This window comes from Talpa occidentalis, unplaced genomic scaffold (genome assembly GCF_014898055.3).
Source record: "Talpa occidentalis isolate TD23 unplaced genomic scaffold, MPIMG_talOcc4v2.1 talOcc4.3, whole genome shotgun sequence".
NCBI lineage: Eukaryota > Metazoa > Chordata > Mammalia > Eulipotyphla > Talpidae > Talpa > Talpa occidentalis.
The window spans coordinates 71,274,463-71,296,990 of NW_023603184.1; the positions used below are offsets into that span (position 1 = coordinate 71,274,463).

Below are 22,528 nucleotides of genomic sequence, written 5' to 3' on the forward strand. Positions count from 1 at the left end.
GAATAGCACTGACCTAGGAGGTAGGGATCTTGGCTGTTTATTTGGGGAGTCCCACCATGATCTCTCTGAATCTTGTTTTTTATGCTGCAGAGTGAGTGTGGTGGTTGGTCTGTATAGTTCTGCTCACTTTGAGGAAATGTGGAACCAGGAACTGGTGCTTATTCCTGAGCCCTTCACCATGTGGGTCTCATTTTAGAGATCCTTCTGGAAGAAACACACTGGGGATATTTGATCAGATATCCGACCAGTTTATCTGCAAGGAACATGTCCTATATTGGTGAACATCTGTGTGTGTGTGTGCGCACGCGTGGATGTATTCACACTTATTTTGCACCAATGTTTTCTGGATACTAGTTTTTAGTTGGTGAACAGTTCTGTAATGATCATGGTAGGAGGGAAATGCCCACTTTTAAGAAGTCATTGAGTGTTTTGAGCTCAGGCCTCCAGGATTAACATGCAGTATCACTCTAGTCTGTAGAGCTGTAGGACCACAGAATAGGATTTGGTGAGCAGCAAGTATTCCTTGAAGCCCCTCTTTCTCTTGCTTCCCTGATACATTATTGACCATTTCATTCTTTTTCCAAATGAGCTCCTTTAGAGCTTGTTTGGAGGGTCTAGCAAGGGTGCGTAGCAACTGGTATACCCTTGACCAAAGAACAGTCCATGTTTATTCTGGGAAGGTTGTCCTCTTTGAGCATGCAGCTCTGGGAGGACACACGTTGAGCAGTAAGGAGAAAGGGGACACCACCTGCCCAACCAGATCAGTGAATCAACTCTGGTGATTGATGGGATGACAGATGTTGCAGCCAGATCACCTCACATCCCCAAATGAACTCCATTGATACTCTTTTATACCTGCAGGAGATTATGGTCAGACATTACATCTTTATGCACTAGGGTAAGAAACAATGGAAAGCGGATGGCAGTTACCTCAGAGTTAATGGACAGTGAGGGTGCTGGCTTCTGTCAGTGGCTGGGAGTGGCCAGTGCTGACTATGAGAGTAAATTGGCTGTGTGCCATAAGCTGCATTTGGATGCTTTTTTTTTTTTTTTTTGATCAAGTTATTTATGAGTTGAGACTAATGTTTAGTCCTTAAAAAGTAAATAGCACTTAAGCAGAGGCAAGCCCTTGGTTCATGAGCTATGTTGTATCAAATGTTGAAAAATAGCTTTGTAAGTGTACTTTATCATTTCCTGTAGCAGTGAATTAAAAACCCCAATCCAAAGCACCTTTATTTGCTCTTAATTCACAGAAGCCAGGGAGTCAGAGGTGAGGTTGTGGGAAGGGCAGGCATGTGTGTCTTGGCAGAAATGTTGCAGTGTGTAACTTTCTGGAGCCAGTATTTAGTAGAACCAGTGCTCATTAGGAGAACTGGACTTTATATGTATCTTGAACAGAGAATCTACTAAAAAAAAATCAGGTATGTGCTGATCCAGAGATTTGCAACCATAGGAAGATGTCACATCTTCAGGGCAAATCGGAGTTTGTGGTGGTATCAGAAACAGGAAGAGCCTCATTCTTGGAGGAGATGCTCCTGGGCCTGTGGAAAGAAGGTGAGACTGTGCCTTCTTCCCTCACCCTGCCATCCCAGCTCAGGTGCCTCCCACAGGCCATCTGGAAACCAATTGGCAGGGAAGTTACCTGTGATTCATCACAGAATGGAAGTGTGGAGAGAGTGGATTTGAGAGCGTAAAGGTAGGTGGCTGGCATAAGGAATGTAACCTCTTGGTGTCCATTTAAGAGATAACTTAACAGAAATGTTTTAGGAGTTTGTATTCTTGATTTCTTCTTTATTATCACCTGAATTCTTCATAATTCTCTTGTGCTTTGTATTTTGACATATTTAATTCCCTAATAATGACTAACTTTTGTTGAGTGCTCACTCTGTGCTATGGGATATCCCAAAAGAATTTCCCTGTGATACTGAGCGTCAATTGTAGTTGAGTGTTAGGGAAGTCAAGTAATAAGCAAATGTTTTGGGTTGGGGGAGGGTGGAGAGTAGGATGTGGTTATCCATGCCCCTAGCTCCTACAATGCTTAACTATCAACTGTATTATTTAATAAGGTATCTTAAAAAAGAAACGCATGAAACAAAGTTACGTATTGACAAGAATAAGACCAGAGTCTTGCAGGAACTTAACCAGGCATTTCCCTTAGGAGCATTTGTTCACTACTCCTTATTTCATTGTTCATTGTGACTTCATATTCACTACTGTGAATATCCAGAACAGACTGTGTTACTATTTTCTCCAGTTTATAGATGCATGGAAAAGTCAGAGTTGCCCACATCACTCAGTGGGACCAGAACCCAGGCAGTCTGGCTCCCTTGCCTCTTTGCTATACCATATTGACTTTTGCTATACTCTATTGACTTTTTTATTTGTTTCATATATTTTCTATCCTTTTGAATCTGATATTTGGGACCAACTCTGAGCTATTTTCAATAATAAAATTCCTGTTGGTGAGACCAGGTTATCTTGGCTGGAAGATAAAATGCAGGCGGTCTTACCATAAAGATAATGCTATCTGACACTGTATAAAACCCTTCACATATTTTGCATGAGCACGTTCGCAAGGCAGCACTATGATGCACACGTTACTCTTGCTTCTGTAAATAAAACTGGCATCTTGGGACCTTTTGATTTGGTCAAAGTCCCAGGGTAATACAATGATAGGAGAGACTGAAATCCAGCTTTCTTGTCTTTGAATCCCTTGCTCTTTTTGCAGCATCCTGTCTGTTGTTGATGAGGCCCCGGGGACTGCGTGCTTGCTTGTTGCTGCTATTCTGATATTCTGCCTAGAGAAACCACAGAAAGTTAGAATTGTGTATTAAATGAGCAATTCTGAAGGAAGGGCCAGAAATATATTTTTTAAATAACCATCTATTTCCATGTTTATAGAAATATCTTTCATGGGGTGGAATGATCTTTTAAGAAGGATGTTAAAAAATTTTGTTGTTTATTGGGGAAGGTTTTGAAAATAAGAACAAACAGGAAAAGTAATTGAAATGGTGGTTGGCACTTTCTTAGTGGCACTCTTTTACCTAAATACTGCATTTTCTCTTTATCTGGTTTCCTTTGTGTATTTAAATACACAAAGTGTGTGTTGGAGTAAGAAAAATACGTACAGATTAAGAAATCAAAGGGTGCTGTAAAGTCTTTCCTCATGCTCTCAAGGTGAGCACTTTACCTCATTTCTTGTGTCCTCTTCCAAAGGTGTTCTGATTTTCCTCCCCTGGGGATTGGTCACATCTGGTATAGAGGGTTGGAGGGGCATATTCTTGTTGTATGGGGGGGGGCGTAGCCCACGGATCCTGATGAAGCTCCTTCAGTGCACAAGACAAACCCCACAACAACAGAATTAACTGGTCCAAATAGTCAACAGTGCTGAGGTTGAGAAACCCTGTGCTATCCTCTATATAAGCGCGAAGACTGTCTCAATGTGGGAAACAAAATCTTTTGTGCCTGAACTTTGGCATTTACTTTGTTTGAGAAGGCTTCTGTTTGAGTCCTGCTTTTGCTTCTGCTTGTCCTGCAGCTGCCTCCCAGGGGTGACACCCTGGGAGCAGTCTCCTTCAGGTGCCTCTGCAAAGGGGTGGTCCTTGGCCTATAGACACTAAAAAAGATCCAGCTGATGCTAGCAGGTCTGCTTTGTGTTGTCATAATTTGTGGATAATCCTAAATTAAACCAGTGAAAATACACTTCTTTGAAATACCTCATTTGTTTTTCTAAGTTCTAAATGATTGCTGCTATTAATAATTACATATAAATATACATTTATATACACACATCAAATTAGCACACTTTTTTACCTTCACCTTTAATAAACATTGTATGTTGCATGGACATTAGTTTGGAGTAATCTCTGCTGTATAGTTGGACCTGACACACATGAGCTGTATCTGTCACTTTTACAGTAAGTTCCTAACAGTTCAGAACTGTTGGAGCTTGTTTTAGGCACAGTCTGTGCCTTTAACCTTATATGCTAACATAGTCTTATGTTTAATTTGTGTTTTGCCATGATAGTGTTAAGAGAAGAGACAGAACTTGAGTTTCTTCAATCCTCTCATTGTGTGTGATGACCCTTGGGAGTTTTGGGTGTGATTAAAATTTAAAAGGTGAAAGAGAACCCTTGGGAGGAATGTTGTGTAGGTGTAAGTGCATATTTTCATTCATAGAAGAAATATTTAACTGGATTTTAGAAGTAACTTTAAAGTTGACATCTTTAGGGCCTCCCTGGTGGTGCAGCGGTTGAGCGCTGGATTCCGAAGCTGCCCGCGGCCTCCGCGGCGCCGGTTCGATCCCCGGCTGCTCCCCGGCCACCGGAGGAGGGTCCCACATGGTGCGCAGACCTCTCCTGCTGCCCGCTGCTCCCCTCAGCAGTGTACTTCGGTCCTTCTGCCTGCTCTGCTCCCCGCTCTGGCTCTGGTGAATTCTCTCACCCTCCCGCGCTTCTGACTGTACCCAGTGCTTGTATAAATAAATAAATAAATATTAAAGGAAAAAAAAAAAAGAGATGGCGAGCATTAAAAATAAATAAATAAATAAAGTTGACATCTTTAAAAGGGATTGTTTTAAAACTAAACAAGAATTCACGAATGTGGTGATGAGTGATTATTGCATGATCATTGCTGGAAATAATTTTGTCATTTGGAGGAGGGGAAGTTTAAATAGTAGTTGACCCTCGGTGTCCCTGTTAGGTATGCACAGTTAGGATTGTTGAGATCTTTAAGAAAACGTTAATGAAGGAGAATGAAAGCAGTCCCAGTAAAAAACAATTAGTTTTTTCTGTTGTTCCTGTCCATGGGAAACAGTTCTGTCAAATGCCACATAGGATAACCTTTGGACCTATTGTGCTCTCTGAGTATAGACAACTTTACCCCAACCTAATGTTTTAAAACTCATGGTTGATTTATACATAAAAAACAATATACACATTAGTGAACCACAGGACATTGTCACAGCCAAACCCACCTTTGTGGCCAGACCCAGATAAAGAAGCAACATAAATGGTACCCGAAGTCTTTGCGCCCCTTCCTAGTCTTGATCACAATTCATCCTCACCCCAAGTGTAACCACTGATATGAATGCTAACAGCACAGATTGGTTTCATCTGATTTTGGATGTTACATAAATGGAATTATATGGTATGCAAAGAGAAGACTAATTTTCAACACACCTCTTAGTTTTGATTCTGACTGGAAACATTTAAGGAATCCCAAAACATGGCAGGAAAGCATCTTGGCAACTTTCAGTGGTAGATGAACAAACATTGGTGTTCAAGGCAGTGGCATTTAATTTGCTTGCTTCTGCAAAGAAGAACACAATCAACCTAAATCTGATATCACCTGTTGGACTTTAGACTCTTATTTGGAAGGCAGATAATTATATAGAAATTAGAGTTTTTGTAGGTATTTAAGCAAGTAAGTTCATTTGAAGCTAGAGTATTTCATTGGCTTAAAAGTGTGGTCAATAAGCTGGATACACCATATCGAGGTATAAGGAATGAATGGGAAGGATGTTGACATTTGGGCCACCAGGATCTGAAAGTGCCCACGTTATGGGGAAATTCAGCACTCTGTTTGAAGGCCCTAGTGACTGTTGAGCAGTTATTGTTTATAAAAAATAGCCTTCTCTACAACCATCATCCATGGTGAGAATAGTACTTTCCACTTTTTTCTGGATCCGTCAGACACTGGCTAGTTCAGCGTGAGCTGTGGTGGCGAAGTGTGGTTCCTACTGAGGTGTTATGTGGCATCTGGCCACATGGAATGGGACAGGCTTTTGCCACACAGCTGCTGTTGGTTCCAGCAGAGATGAAAACGAACCATTGTAGCTAATTGCTAAATCAGGGATGTTTGTCTCTAGGACACTGTTTTTTGCTCACTTAATTGTTTTGTCTCTAAAAATCATTCTCTTGTTTGGTGCCCCGTTACCCCCTACCTCCCAGGCCCAGTGGTTTCTAGCTGTTTTCACTAATTAAAACGGGAAAGAGTCTTATGCCTTATTTTTTGGAAAATTATTTGTATCGAGTTGCTAAATCTCCTTATGTATTGCAATTTCAAATCTCTGATTTAGGAACAGCAGTTGTTGCAAGTAAAAACCAGTTTAGTCTATTTTATCTGACATAGAAAGCTGATCATGGGCTGAATTCAGGCTCTTCCAAGTCACTCTTCAACTCCAGGGGACCCCTAAATCCTTCTGTGACATTTGAGACCCATGGTTACCTTGAGTTGTTGCCTCAGGCTCTCCCTCTGCTTAGCTTCTAAGCATGCAGGGAAACGGTGTTCTTAAATGTTCACTGATGCTGTGAAATGAACCAGAAAGAAAAAGAAAAATACCGGATGGTCTCACTCATAGCAGGAATTTAGAAGACCCAAATAAGGAATCAGGAAAATGACTAATTATGATAAAAATCAATAGGTAACTATAAACCAGAGACACACTATGAAGGGGGAATGGGGAGAAAGGAGTAGGATCAAAATAAGGGTGGTGGGAATTTTACAGGGACTATAACAAAGATGAAAATGCATACATTGTACAAAAATGAAAAATGATGTAAAAATATATAAAATAAATAAAAAATAAAACCGGTGAGGTGAAAAAACAGAAAAAAAAAATGTTCACTGATGCCTCTGCTCCATGCAAGGTGCTTCTCCTGCCAGGATGCCCTCCACCCTCTTCTCATCCTTCAAGACTCCTTCCAGAGTTGCCTTTTTTTTTTTTTTTTTAAGATTTATGTATTTATGCATACAAGAGTTGGGGTACAGGCCGGAGATGTTGGGGGGGGTGAGAGGATCCACAAGAGACAGAGTGGGGAACAGAACAGGTAGATTGACTGAAGTACACTGCTAAGGGGAGCAGTGGGCAAGACAGGAGAGGTCTGCTGCACCATGTGGGTTATCCCTGGCCGGCTGGGGATCGAACTCGTGCTGCAGAGGTTGCAGATTGCTTTGTAGTGCTGTGCTTAACCCCTTGTGCCACCTGGGAGGCCCCAGAGTTGCCTTTTTTTTTTAGGGATGTCTTTTTAGGTAGGATGAATCATTTCTTGTGTATTCCACATATCACACACTTGCCTAGGTACACTGGTGTATGTCCAGCATCCAGAGGAATGCCCAGCATATAGTAGGTGCTCAAACAAATACTTGTAGCACCAGCGGATGGATTCTATTTTTACATTATAGTTTATTTATGATTGTTATGTCCATCTTCCCACTCTAGTTTGAGGGCAGGGATATTACCTGTGACATAGGCAGTGTCTGACAATAATGTTCCAAAATATTTGAAAGGCAAACATACCAGGCTCACCTGTGAGTAGAGCATTTCAGAGAGTAGGGAGAGTTTTCATGGCACTACAGTCATTTGTGTTAAGTGTATAGCACTTGACCTCATCCTGTTGCTTCGTGGTCTGGTGCAGGAGAGTCCTAGGAAACTGACGGGTAAGAACTATGGGCCTCTACCTCCCCTATACTCACCCTTTTACTTTCCAAGTGAGAACACTACTTTTGTGGGAAAATGTCAAGGAAAATGTTTATCTTTTGGAGAAAATGCCTGACAGTGATGTTGATTACCCTGTTGATTGCTGGTACATGAAAATGTAAGTAAAAAAAGGAAAATCAAGTGAGTTATGTAAAGGCAATATTAATTATCATCCTTTAAGGGAATTATCACTTTTACATGGTTACTGTGTAGCCCAATAAAAGCTCTGTGTATTGCTTGTCTTCATTTCTGCAGTAATTTTGGGATGCGTGCTTACCCGGAGTCAGAATCTCAGCCCCTAGAATCATATCGTGGTGATTTTCATTTACCAGAAAGAAATTAAGTAGTAGATTAGTGCTTTCCCAAATTTGTCTGCTTTTTCCTAATCTGCTCAGATCTTTGGCAATCACTTACTTACTAGTGAATGCCAGCAGGTGATGAAATGAATAACCGAACAAACAAATTCTGTAGGAAACCAAAGAGATCTTTTTATTTTCTGCATTCTTCTGAGCAGCAAAGACCTCTGTCCAAAAACACATGCCCTGTGCTCCCGTTCAGATTGTTCCTAGTTCACAAGAAGGGGTTCCTTCTTCCAGAATTCCCTGATGTCTCTCGGAGTCCTTGATGTGTGACAGGCTCTGCTGACTTGGCGAGTTTGACCCCTGGATTAGAAGTGGAGGTATGTTGCCTGAGACCACCGGCCTATGCTGCATGACTACCTGCTTCTGACCTGGGGGGATGGAAAATGAGAAGACTGATCCCCAAACACATGCCTCAACCCTGCTTGTCCCCAAGTAGGAAAGTAGAGCTGACCAATGTGGATGGTGCAGGAAAAGCCCCTTGAAGATTCTGCCTGCAGTGCTCAGGCAGTTGATGATAGTTGCTCAGTAAGGAACACCCTCCACCCAGGACAAGGGAGACTTGCTCAGTTGCATGGACAGAAAGACTAGTGAAGACTGAGCGGTCAGAGAATAGTGACTTTCAAGATTGTACCTAGCTGGGAAGCTTTTGTATCTGAGGAGCCTACCAATTTCTGTTCCCACATGTGCTAGCAGGAGATTGCCTTCCCCAGGGCTGAGGTTAGTAGGCTGTCAGACACTGCGGCTGTCTTTGGTGTCCATGTATATGCACCCACACGTATTCACCTGTCCCCCCTTTGACTGTCTCTCCTGCTGGCATGTAGGCTGTATTGCTGAGTCCCAAGTGTATTGAAGGCTGTCTGACCTATAGTAGATGCACAGTGTTGAAAAGTGCATGAAATGAAAGCATAACCAGTTGATGTACTTATTACACAATTTCTATTTGAAAAATAACCACCACAATAACCACCTAAAAAATAACCACCACGCAAGGTTTTAATTGCTGTGCTAAACACACTGAAAACTGTAATACCAATTTAATAAAAGTGAGTCTTTATTGAACACTTTCAAGTTTAAGTAATAGGGGAAAAAAGAGGAAATAGATTTGTGTCAATCTGTGGTGAGATAACAAAAAGGAATCTTTATTACAGTGAAATTTGACACTTTCATTTCCATCATGTACCATTCAGTTATTAATCTGTGTTTTGTGGGGAAAGATTTTTAGGGAAATAGTTAACTTTTCTCCAGTATTATCTGTGTTCTCAAGATTAATTTTCTTGAGCAAGGGTCAAGAGCTAGAAAATTCTGCCATCAAAAATTACATGTTCTTCCCCAGGGAAATCAGTGTGTGGTCTTTCTAAGGAAGGAGCAAGTGGGCTAGGAGAAGAGCAGTGGCTGGGTGTCCTCTTGAGGGGTGGGCAGGGAGCAGTTGCCACCATTCCTCTGGACTTGGGTCAGAGGGGTGGCGCCAAGAGATGGAAGAGCTACTTTTGAGCCCTGGCACGCCCACCATGTGACCTTAGGCACTTTCTGTGCCTCAGGGCACTAATCCTAGGACCTGTCCTGTGAGGTTGCTATGAGGATTAAATTGATTCATGTAAAAGATTTTAGGACCATGGAAAAGCAATTGCTCTAAAATATTTCACCTTTTATTATCGAATGGGGGAAATTTTCTAGTCATTAACAGTTGGCATAAATTTTAGCAGATAAAAGTAGTGTTATTTAGATCATGGTTTTTAAACCAATGTCCAAAGCTTGAGTTGCCTGAAAATGTGTGTGTACAGAATATTCTGACCTCAAGTGGTGTACTGCAATACAATTTTAATGCTAACAACCTAGAGTTATACAGGCCCTGTAAGTTAAAAACTGTGATCCCCTGACAAGATTGCCTCTATTTCAGATGCTAGCTGCAAGAGGTATCTATAGGCTACAGACAACCTCTGACTACAAATCTACTGGGATTGCCATCACCCTCCGGTTGAATAATTCACTAGAATGATACCAAACTCAGGACAGCATTATGTTAATGATGACAGTTTTAAAGGCTGTCATTCAGGACCATCCAAATGGAGACATACACATGGGAGACAGGAGAGGTTCCAAACGCTGAACTCCATGCCCTCTCCCTGTGAGGTTAGGGTGTCACCTTCCTGGCACAGCAATATGTCCCCAGCAAGGAAGATATTTTGTCCTGCTTGGTGTCCTGAGTTTTTATGGGGGTTTCATTACATAGACTTGATTGATCCAATCATCAGCCTTATCAATGAATTCAATTTCCAGTTCCTTCCTCTCTCTTAGCACATGGTTGGTCTTTCTGGTGATCAGCCCCAACTTTTCTCATCTCTAAGCATAAACTCAGGGGTGATCTCGATGGTCTCATGAATAACAAAGATACTTTCAAGGATTTAGTCTTCCTTTCAGGAACCAGAGACAAAAACAGTAAAATTCTTACTCATGCATTAAGGGATTATATTCAAGGTAGCAAGAGACAAAACAGTGTCTTGAGACGGGACTCCAGCTGTGGTCTTAGTGGTGTTGTCAGTCAGCTTGAGTTTGTGATTAGGCAGTGACTTATTACTGGTCTTGATCGATCTAGTCTTCCTTTACAGCAAATTTATTTAGTTTCATGGTGATGAAGCTGTCTTTTGGATTTTATAGTGACGTTCTGTTAAGTCACAAAAACTGTGTTTCTGAATTTGAATCTTTGAAAAACGTGACTTTGAAATGCTACTCACAGTGGAGAATACCCTGAGTTGGCCAAAAGCTTTCTGTCTGGCTCTCGCAGTTCCCCTGCTTAGTAATTGCATACCACATTCAGATGGACAGGGTGCTGGTTATGGGTGGGTGGTCTTTCTGCTTTCTCCATCCAGTATTCTTGTCCCCTGAAACCCTGAGGTCTGGAGATCTGCAGACTGTGAAAAGACCTTTCCTGTGTTTGCCCTTGTCATTTACAGTCAGTCGTGAACCCGTGCCTTTTCCAATGCTTTGATTCTTGTAGCAAGTGTGATTTTTGGGAGTCACTCTGTGGTGCTAGCACTTCAGAAGGATCTTTTTGACTTTGTTTTTCCTTTGGTGTTCCAGACTACTCATTTATATGAACATCACCATACAAGTTGGTCCCTGCAATTAAAAACTGAGTGTTTCCCAGAAGTGTTTTTCAACATATAAATTTGTGCCTGTCCGATCCCAACTTCTGTTGTGTAGCCTTCTTCATATAGGTCAGTGGCATTAAGTTCATTCACAGTGCTCTGCAGCCATCACTACCATCTATCTCCAGACCCTTTTTATCTTCTCAGTTAAGCACTATTAAACAGCTCCCGTTCTCCCTACTGCCACCCCCTGCTGGCAACCGCTACCCTAATTTTTGTCTGACTTTATTTGTTCTAGGCATCTCATGTGAGTGGAGTCATGCAATATTTGTCCTTTTGTGCCTGGCTTATTTTCACCCAGCATAATGTCTCCAAGGTTTATTCATATTGTAGTATTGACAAAACTTCCTTTTGAAGATTGAATTATATTAGATTGCATGTATATGCATTTGTTTATCCAGTTATTTTGCCAAAGGACATTTTGGTGGTATCCACCTTTTGGTTGTGAATTACGGTGCTGTGAATACAGATGTGCAAATATCTACTTCTCGTCCTTACTTTCAATTCTTTGGGATATATACCAAGAAGTGGAATTCCTGCATCCCAGATCCTTTTTCACAAGAAAAATAATTTACTCTTTTTATGTAATTAGAGTGAAAAGGCAAATAGTTACATGCCAAAGTCATAAGCCAGGTCACTTTCTGATTAGTAAGCCAGTGGAGAGTAAATGTTGTACTTTCAGATACAGTTTCTTAGAACAGAGGACTTTGTCTAGCCCACAAATGTTTGTCGTGGACGTGTGGATAGTTTATGGTGATAGTACCGGGATGTATTTTTAGTGTTCCTCTGTCAGATATTAATCTTATCACTTCCTCTCATTCTTCCAGGTATATAACTGTGTGGTTTTATGGTAGAATAATTAAGAACCCAGATTTTGGAACCAGATCACTGAGGTATATTAGCTCACCTTCCTGTGCCTATTTTTCCCATGTACACACCACAGTTAAGATTGTAGCCCTGGGCCTCCCCGGTAGCGCATTGGTTGAGCACTGGGCTGCGAAGCTACCCACAGCCTCTGCAGCGCCAGTTCGATCCCTGGCCTCCGGCGAGGGTCCCACATGGTGCGCAGACCTCTCCTGCTGCCCGCTGCTCCCCTCAGCAGTGTACTTCGGTCCTTCTGCCTGTTCTGCTCCCCTCTCTGGCTCTGGTGAATTCTCTCACCTTCTCATGCTTCTGACTGTGCCCAGTGCTTGTATAAATAAATAAATAAATCTTTAAAACAAAAAAGATTGTAGCCCTGTTTCAGTCGGCATATCACTTAGAGCAGTGCTTGGTCCACAGTCTGTGCCTGCTCAATCAATACTGTGGTTTTTATCAGCTGTGCTTATTTACATTTGTCTGATTGGTAAAGAATTTTTTTTGTAAGATTTATTTATTTTTTTAACAAAAGCTGGGGTACAGGCCAGAGACAGAGTGGGGAGCAGAACAGGCAGACGACCGAAATACACTGCTGAGGGGAGCAGCAGGCACGGCAGGAGAGGTCAGCTTCACCATGTGGATATCTCCCTTGCCGGCCAGGAATCAAACCCGCACTGCAGAGGCTGCTGGCAGCTTCACAGCGCTGCGCTCAACCCGCTGTGCCACTGGGGAGGCCGGGTAAAGAATTTTAAGTGAATAAAACAGACTTTAGTAAAAGCATGCAGGCATATGAACACAACATTCTTATATCTTGCTAGTGGAGAGTTTAAATTGGTATAACTTTTCTGAAAGAAAATGTGGGAATATTATATCAAAAGCCTAAAAATCCTCTTGATTTGATAATAGCTTTTTTTTTAATTAGGAAATACCTGAAATTGCAATGGTAGGGGAGTAAAAGATTACTGTCATTTTCTAAAATAGAAAAATTGGGAGAAAATACACTTAACACTCGGGTTATTAAGTAAAACATGATCGATATGTATGTGCATTGGAGTGCTGTTTAGCTTTTAAAGTATCGTTGAAAAATATAATGGAAAAACATTTAAAATGTGCTACATTTTTTTTTAAAAACCAGGTATCTGTTCAACTGAGGTAACACTGGTTTACAAAGCTCTATATATCATGTTGTGTGTATCACACCATGCCCACCACCAAGTGTCCAGCTATCATGTACTACTAGTCAGCAACTTCCACTTAGTTCCTCTTCCCCTCTCTGGTAACAACCATTCTGTTGTCAGTCTAAGGGTTTATTTTTGTTTGTTTGCTTTTTCTTTTTTTGTAGTCCCCAAGTGAGCAAAATCATATGGTGTTTGTCTCTCTGACTTATTTCACTAAGCATAATCTTCTCAGGTCCATCCATGTTGTCATAGATAGTCATATTTTATCTTTTTTATGGCAGAGTAGTATTCCACTGTGTATATATAACTGCATCTTTTTCATCCATTCATCTGTCATCTGGCACTTGGGTTGTTTATATATCTTTTGTGAAAAGTGCTGCAGTGAACATAGGATATATCTGTCTTTTTGAATTAGTGTTTTCATATTCTTTGGGTAAATGCCCAGGAAGTAGGATTATGATATTATATGGTAGTTCTATAAACTGTGTCATAAAGATACAAAAGTAGGTTTTGAGAAAGCAAGTTTAATTTTTATTTATTTTTTTAAAAGATATTTATTTATGCAAGCACTGGGAACAGTCAGAAGTGCAGGAGGGTGAGAGAATTCACCAGAGGCAGAGGGGAGAGCAGAGCAGGCAGACTGATGAAGTATACTGCTGAGGAGAGCAGTGGGTGGCAGGAGAGGTCTGCGCACCATGTGGGACCCTCGCCCGGCGGCTGGGGATTGAACTGGTGCTGCAGAGGCTGCCAGCAGCTCCGCAGCCAAGTGCTCAACCACTGCACCACTGGGGAGGCCCAAGTACAATTTTTATGATACATATGTATGTAATATACACTGTGTATGTACACATATTTTGGTTTATTTCATATATATATATATATATATCTGTCAATATCTGTGCAGGTGTCTGAACATAGTCACATATATATGAAATATATCAAGATCTTAGCAGTACATATCTGTAGGTAGTGCGATGATAACTGATTTTTAAGTTATCTTTGTGATTTTATACAATTACTCTGCTTTTATTAGAGAAAAGGACAGTGATTATTCTTGGTAAGAGAAGATTCAGCTTGGTTATGTGAGTGAAAGACAGCAAACCACAGGGAAGAACCCTGCAGAGTGGGCATGTCTCAAAGGGGTTCTTGGCACCCAAGGATTGACTTCATTTCATTTTCCCATGGTGACTGGCTCTGTGCCCAGGCTGTGGTGCTCCAGCTGCTGGAGCCCTCCTACCCTGCCAGACTCCAGGATCCCAACTTGCTTGTGGGTCCCTGCAAGTGTCTGGCATCAGTGGATACAGGGCATTCACCCCTCTCTTACATGGCCAAGCCTTGTGGTTTCTTAGAGTTTCTAGCTGAGATACCAGGGTTTTGCTGGGTTTCTGATTGTCAGAAAGGCTTTACTTAATCAGCTGTTGAAAGCTGGCTTCTGCCCCATCCCCTTTTTGGATTCCACTTAACAGACTTGTTAAGTCTCCTTGGCATACCTCATGAAAACATTTTTGTCCTTGTAGTTTTGGGTTTGAAATTTTAAAAGGGTGAAAATAAACTTGCTTGCTGCTCAGAATTGGTCCTGAGCGATATGTCGTCTGCTGGACTTGGGTGCCAGATGGTGTTGCATCTCCTACCGGGTTAATGAATAAGGCATTTGCTGAAAACCTTGAGTTGCTCTTGAATCATTCTGTGTACCTTAAGCATGAAACTCTCTGCCAGTAGCAATTTGTTTCTTTTTCTTATTTTTGGTATTTGGAAGGAGAAAGTTCCGACCCTATTTCTCTGGAATAATTTCCTATGAATTGCATTAGTTTTATTTACTAATGTTATATAGATATGTCTCCCTTCATAAATATATGGGAGATGTATGTATCTTCTCAGAGTTGTCTGCAGTGATAGGTTAAAAATACAGTTCCACCTCTATATTAGGTGAGCAAGATGTGTGGAGATACTTGTGTGAAGAGGACAGAAAATGGTGCTCCTCCTGTAAGGGCCATTAAATTGTTGCCTGTGTAGTGTGAGTCATTCATTCTTTTTTTTTTTTTTTAAAGATTTATTTATTTATTTATACAAGCACTGGGTACTGTCAGAAGCGCGGGAGGGTGAGAGAATTCACCAGAGCCAGAGCAGGGAGCAGAGCAGGCAGAATGACCGAAGTACACTGCTGAGGGGAGCAGCGGGCGGCAGGAGAGGTCTGCGCGCCATGTGGGACCCTCCTCTGGTGGCCGGGGAGCAGCCGGGGATCGAACCGGCACTGCAAAGGCTGCGGGCAGCTTCGCAACCCAGCGCTCAACCGCTGCGCCACCGGGGAGGCCCTGAGTCATTCATTCTTGATACAACCTTGGGCAGTAACAGGAGGCAGGCACTAACTAATGTTAGCTCTTCCGTCTACTGCATAATCAGTCAACAGCCTGGTGATAAGTTGTCCTCTCTGAGAGGTGTACTGTAATAAAAAGTGTTCAAATCCATTCTTTTGGTCTTAAGCTATGGAATAAGTGAATGGGATCAGTATGTTTAAAATCCCAGAGTTTTGGTTATTCTTTCCCTCACCCAAGTGGTGTAGGTCCTCAGGAACATACAGAGAATACAGTTTTATCCAGTCAGCAAGCAAGTTCTTAAGTTCTATCTCCTTCACCAGATATTTCTAACAATAGGCTGTTCCTAAATCTACCCTCTCTGTACTGGGTAAGGCCCAAGTGGAATAGCTTCTGTGAATGGTTACTTCTCCTTCAGAGTAGCTGGCATTTTGTGGCTCTGGTGGTCTGTGGTTAACACAGAATCCTCATGTCAGGAAGCCAATTCCAGATGAAATTGGGAGCTACTTTACTAATATGCAGGATCTTTTCTCTGTCGTCTGAGTGGGTGCTTTCGGTTCTTAAGGGCTAGCAGGTTTTATTAGTGATGGGGCTTTGAAGGTTATGTACCTATTTTACTTTCATGATCTCTGATTGCAAATATCCCCAGAATACAGTTGGCATTGATATCTGCATAATGGACATTGTCTGCCTCCAGGTCTGAAACACCCTTTGGGATATTCCTGGCAATGGCTTGGATTCCTTCAGGTTCCCAAACCAGTGGCTCATTTCTCATCCATCAAGAAAGCAATCAGAATCTAATTAGCAGATATTGTATTATAAGTGAATCCTTGTTAGTCATCAACAAATTTAATACCCTCAATGTTTTTAAACTTGACTGGAAAACAGTTTCAAGTATGCATTTTCTGTTTTGAAGAAGGATTTATCTATTCAGATGTTCTGAAATAGTCTTTTGATCTTAGTATGGGTGTTGTAACAATTCCTACTTATAAAAATCTACTTACATTGGAATATGATTTTCAGAACTTAATCTAGAAAGTACAGAGGGATGAACCAAATGTTTGAATCATGGATTCAGAACTGTCCATAATGCCTTGCTCTTATTTCCAGTAGGGAATGTAGCCCATGGGTTTTTAATTTATGAATGTAGGTTCTCTGTTCCCTTCACTCATTAGCTCCTTTTGCCTCATTCACTTTTGAATTTCATGGACATACTGCATTAAGTGAATCCCATTGTAAAGTTTGCCTAAAGCCTTTTTAGCATATGTAGTCTTTATTTTATGTCTGATGTGTGCATGTGTACATGTGTGAGCACACGTGTGTGTGTGTGTGTATAGAACTTCTATATGATCTTTCCTTGAGTTGACTTTCTTTATGTAAATTGTATTTAGTAGTGGCCTTTTTTGTGTATCAGGCTGGAGAAGATTCTGGGTTAGAACTTTGAAGACTGGAGTGTCCAGGTTTTGCTTTGTCCCTAATGATTTGTGTTCTCCAGTAAATCAAGTAAAATATCTGAGCATCTGAAACTAATAGTTTTGAAAGTCCTTCTATTTTTAAAATTCTGTTAGGTTAAGAATGAGATAGACCTGTTTCAGTTTTCAGGAGTTCCAGGGTAAAAGGTTAACATCATCCTTTATAGAATTAAAAATAGCTTTTTCCCAGCTAATCATTCAAGGCAGCTCCCTTGGGTCTGTTATTTAATACTCTGGGCACGGTATTCTTTGATAGTTGGAATTTCTCATTGCCTCTATCATTCCGTAATATTTTTGTTAGACATTTAGTCAAGCTATATGCAAGCAGCAGAAATGGAAATTTCTGCTGAGCATATAATTAGTCCAGATTTGTCTTGTGACTGGGAATTGTGACCATGACCTATCCTTGGTATTTGAAAAATTATTTTTCCTCTTGTCCTTGAGAAGAGAAGACTTAGGCTGTTGCTTCTGATGTTCAGGTACTTGTATGGGAAATGGATATGTAATTTTTTTCCCTTCAGATCTTTAGGTAGGAATAAAAAAAATCTATATAGAATCAAAAGGAACTTCCAAAAACATTGTTTAATGTACACATTTTCTTTTTGATGCAATGTAGGATTTTTTTCCAAAATAAATGATTTTCTAAACATGACAGCTCAGATTTCTTTGATCATGCTAGCTGCTTTTCTGTTAGATGCACAATTGTTTTTTTCATGAAGTTCAACTCCTAATAATTAACAGTTGATGCTCAGTGTTACAGATCTTTAGCTCTACTTTTATCCTTTAAGGGCTGTGTCTCCTAGCTTAACAAAGTAAGGTGTAATAGTATAAGAGGAATATTTGTGTTTATTAAATTTATAAGTAAATTAGTTATAGGCTATGCCTTTGAATTTTCAACTGTTTTAAAGATTACTCTCAAGACAGCATTAACACAGTTAATTCAACAATTTCCTTATTAGGTAGCCAAACATTTATTGAGTTCTTCCTCTGCCAGATAGTGAGATGCATGAGGTAGGGCGTAGGGGTCAAAGATTCAAAAGTGAATAAGCAGTGTTGCCATTAAGAACCCAGCAGAATTGAGGGTTAACATAAACACCACCATGTATTTCAACCCATTTTTTTGAAGTCCTCCAAGCCCTCAGGAATTGGGAAATTTTTACATTAGAACATGTGATGAGATTGAGGAATTTCTAGGTCAGGAAGGGCCTTTCAGGCAGAGGAAGCAGGATTAGCATTAGTGAAGACATGTTAGACTCCTTCCAGAAATGGTGAATAATTTATGTGGTAATTATTAATAGAAAATTCACTTCAAGGGTAGATTGAGACACTGATTGACCAGAAGAGGAAAGTTTATATTTTCAAGTAGTTCTGGTATTTCAAGTCAAAATCAAAAGTTTGAAATTGAAGGGAAATTTTTGGTTCTCCTGGTATACTTAACTTTTGGAGCTGAAGATGATCTCTACAGGTTGTTAGGCTGAGAAGGAAAAGAAAAGAAGTCACTGCTTCTTGATCAGTAGTTTTTATCATATTACATATAGGAAAGAAAACCATTGCATGTATTGCCACTTTTCCAGAAACCCAAGCCAATAGTGAGTTAAGCAAGAGAGTTTCCTTGTCCTTTATGTTAAAGTCAGCTAGAATGGCACATCTGTCCTGCTGGCCTTCAGGGTGCCAGGTTCCTTCTACTTAGTTGCTCTCCAAATATTGCTTTCCTTTGTATGACCCACATGAGGGGGAGAAAGATGGTCGGAAGGATATTGCATGTATTTCTTCTACTCTTTTGTTGTTGTTGCTGTTGCTATAGTTATTGAGGTACATGACAGTATATATCTTAGTGGCATAGGTTTACACTGCTACAAGTGTATGTTATTTCACCACATCCACCACCAAATACCCAGTAATTTTCCACTGGACCCTCATCCTCTTTGCTCCCACCCACCCCACCTGCCTTCTGGTAGTCTTATTTATCACCCAGTGTGCTCTTTCCCCTCTTGTTTTCACCTCTCCCTCCCTTTCTGGATGCATCAGGTTTGTGGTCAGCTTTCAAGTTTTGTCTATGACCTTTTGTTTGGTTTCTGTGTATTTCACATGTAAATGAAACCATCTGGTATTTATCTTTCTATTTTGTTTAGCATTATCCCTTCCAGTTCTATCCATGTTGCAGCAAATGGTATGAGCTTATCTTTATTGATCACTGAGTAGTATTCCATTGTGTATCTATACCATATCTTCTTGATCCACTCATTTGTTTGGGGGGCATTTGTGTTTCCATGTCTTAGTTATTGTAAATAGTGCTATAATTCACATAGGAGTGCTAGTTTCCTTTTGAATTCATGTTTTTGTGTTTTTTGGTAGATACCTAGGCATGGGATTGCTGGGTCATATGGCAGATCCATTTTTACTGTATTGAGGAACGACCACACAGCTTTCCATTGGGGGCTGGACCAGTTTACATTCCTATCAGTAGTAAGAGGGTTTCTTTTTCTCCCTTGCCAGCACTTGTTGTTTTGGAATTTTTTAAAAAGATTTATTCATTTATACAAGAACTGGGGTACAGGCCAGAAGTGCGGGAGGGTGAGAGAATTCACCAGAGACAAAGCAGGGAGCAGAACAGGCTGGAATTTTTAATATGGGCTGTTCTCATAGGTGTGAGGTAGCATCTCACCTCGTCAAGAAGAATTTGATCATCTTGCCACCTACTGCTAAAGATGCTTGTTCTCTGAGCAGCCAGCTGCTCTGTGTAATTTTTGATACTGTGGAAGAAGAGGAGAATGGCTTTCAGAGAACAATAGCTTTCTAAGGCAGCCCTATTTGAATCTTGCCATCTGTAACTGAAACTATACTAAGAAGAGATTAAAGGTTATTTAAACCCTCAGTAGTCTAACCCTGGATAGTAGTAGCTCACTTTCACAGAGTTCTTCATATGAAGAATGAAACAAATTTTGTTACCTCTGTCTACCTCTTCAGACTCACTGAACTTGCTGGCCAGCCACATGCTGCCCTCCAGGAGCTTCACTGACCATCATGGGCACAAATGCCCTGCTGGATAGTCAGCCCAGCTCTGGAGATTTTCAGCATTCTCCAGGAATTCTTATAAGCAACTGGCAGCATAACCTAGGAAGTTTGCTGGAGGGCCTTTGATTCTCAGCTCCAGCTTGGAATGTGGGACTTGACTGGTCCTCTAATTCTAAAATGGCTGAGTTTTAATAAGATCTTTTGGGCATTTCAGAGCAAAGCAGTTTGTGGCCCTGTGGGTAAGCACAGATAGCCCATGCTTCTTATAGTCATTGTTCCCTAACCAATATGTGATCAAAATTGCCTGGAAGGGGGACCAATTAAATTTGTAGGTCCCTGTGATCCACCAAAGTAGACCAACTCAAGCAGGTTCTTGGGATACTGCCCAGAAGTTGACATTTAAAGAACACCTCCTCCATGTGGGTGTGATGGTCCCCCAGGTTTGGGAATCACTGCTTTGTGACCTTTCTCTTACTGTTTACAACTCTTGATAACTGTCAGTTTTCCCCTTCCATCAAAGGGTTTATATTGCTGCTTATCTTGTGTTATGCTCTGGGCTGTTTCTGATACTCAGTGAGTATGAAAAAGAAGTAAGTTTATTTTCTGAATGAATGGTGTTCGTGTGTAGCTTCCTGGCTCCCTTGAAATGTATTCTCATGGCATATTAAGTTGTCTTAAAACATTTTGGTTAACAGAAGGTAAAAATTAGCACACCAGGAAATGTTGCATGTGTATCATTTCAGAGAAATTAAATACTTTCATATCTTCCAAAATTGGTGATAGATTTGAAAGTAAACATTAAAGCTCCAGTCTCGGGTTTTTATGCTAAGCCGGTGTCTCTTAGGGAAATCTTTTCCACATAATTTGGCTACGTTTTTAGAGTACTGAATTCCCTTCCTTTCTTTACTGCATTTCTTTTTCTTTACTCCACCCTCCACCTTCACAGAAGGGCATTTTGTTTTCCTGTCTCCTGGTAGTGTTACAGGGCAGCCCCGATATACGGGTTGCCTGACTGTCTCCTGGTAGTGTTACAGGGCAGCCCCAATATACGGGTTGCCTGACTGTGGGTCCTCACCCACGCGCTTACAGGGGACTTAATGCTAAACTGCAGACACACACAAAAGGTTGTTAAAAGGTTTATTTACAAGGGAAGGGGGAATGGGGAAATGAATAACTCAGGGAGAAAAAGAGGGAGATAAGTTTGTAAATGCGTCCTACCCGTTCCACTGACCTGGAATCCCAATGACCCGCCGAGCTGGTGAAAAACCGAGCGCACAGTGTGACCAAGAGAGCACCCCCAGCCAAGGGCTGGTTAAATACTCAAACTGATAACATAGTTGCCTAACTCTGCCCTCGGGTCCTCGCAGCCTTCCCTTTGGTGATCATGGGATTGTAGTTCCCAGTGTCTTGACGGAGTGGGGTGGAGTCCACAAAGCCGGTATGGAGTTTGCTCAGGACATCCTTTCCCCCTAACAGTAGGGCTCAGGAGCTTGTATATCCCATAAGAGGAGACTTCACAGGATGGGGCTGGAGTCTTGGAGCAAGTCAGGGCAAAATGGTAAAAACTGTTTCAGCTGTTGCCTGAAGTGGCTTCTCTCTTGTGGCATCTGTGGGCTGTTGACCACTCTCTGATGGAAGCTGGTGTTTTGGGGGCTGGCTGCCGACTGCAGCTGTATTTGCTTGCTTGCTTTATTTTCTGTTTTCTAAAAATGGTAGCCTGTACCTCATTCTTCCATTCGCACTGTGGTGACAGAGCATTAAATCCCTATTAGAAAAACCATGAATTTTACTTAGTTCTGTGTGCTGATCCAACTGCTCTTTATTGTCAACCTTCTGTGATTCTCCCTATGGTTGGATTATTCAGTTATACCTTTTGTGGTTTTGTGACTGTAGACATTCAGGATTTCCTTCTTGGATTTACATGGAATTCTTTTCTTTTTTTTTCTCCTCTCATTATTTGAACCTTCAACTTTGGGAAGATTACTCAGTGCTTTGTTTGGGACTGCCTCTGCATAATGACTTACACCCATTGTTGCTCTCTAGTCCTGTTTGGGAGACACAGGTATCAATTGGGTACCAGGTGGGTTGCCCTAGATGTGGAAGCAGAGCAGATGGCAGGATTGAACATGGTCTGACAAAAGTAATACCTCGTGCACAATTAGACTCTTAAAACTATTGACTAGAAGCATGTTTCTGGAATTTCGGCATTTATTTTCTCTTTGTTACAAGTCAATGTCTTTGAAATTAAGAATGGATTATGTAGTCCTTTGCCGATAGCAGTAAGTCTTATTTGGACAGTAATCACCCTTCCCCTGCCCCCTCTCCCAAGCAAGGCTGACAAACTCACAATTTTGTGAGAAGTATTTCAGAAATATATGGACGATTGACCTTGGTAAGGCCACTACTAGTAGTCACGCTTGAAGGATTTTAACAGATTTCCTGCCAAGGCAATATAGTCTGAAGCTTGAAAGCCTCAGACAGGGCTGTCTGGAGGTCCCTTGACATCTTCTTCCTCTGTGAGTTCTGGAAATTCCACTTGCTCCTGTAGTGATGCGCTCTTCAAGGAGCGTAGCTGTTCTTCCTGGGTCAATTAAGTGATGTCACTGGTCCCTTTTCTCTTTGCCCCCTAAATGTCAACATGTAAACCCAGCTTATTGCAGGTTAGTTTCTCTCAGGCCCCATTTTCATCACCAAGGATTCAGTGG

At 41.2% G+C, this 22,528-nt stretch overlaps 1 protein-coding gene across 10 annotated transcripts in view; it reads left to right on the forward strand.

Moving 5' to 3' along the window:
* MGAT5 (alpha-1,6-mannosylglycoprotein 6-beta-N-acetylglucosaminyltransferase) overlaps positions 1-22,528 on the forward strand; it is a 320,132-nt gene that overhangs the window by 49,255 nt on the left and 248,349 nt on the right. For 2 of the 10 annotated variants that reach the window (XM_054699673.1, XM_054699675.1), the window contains exon 3: positions 8,077-8,159. The exons of the other annotated variants lie outside the window; for them this stretch is intronic. The gene's annotated coding sequence lies outside the window, so the exon portion shown is untranslated. The remainder of the gene's footprint in view (positions 1-8,076; positions 8,160-22,528) is intronic. 10 annotated transcript variants of the gene reach the window in all.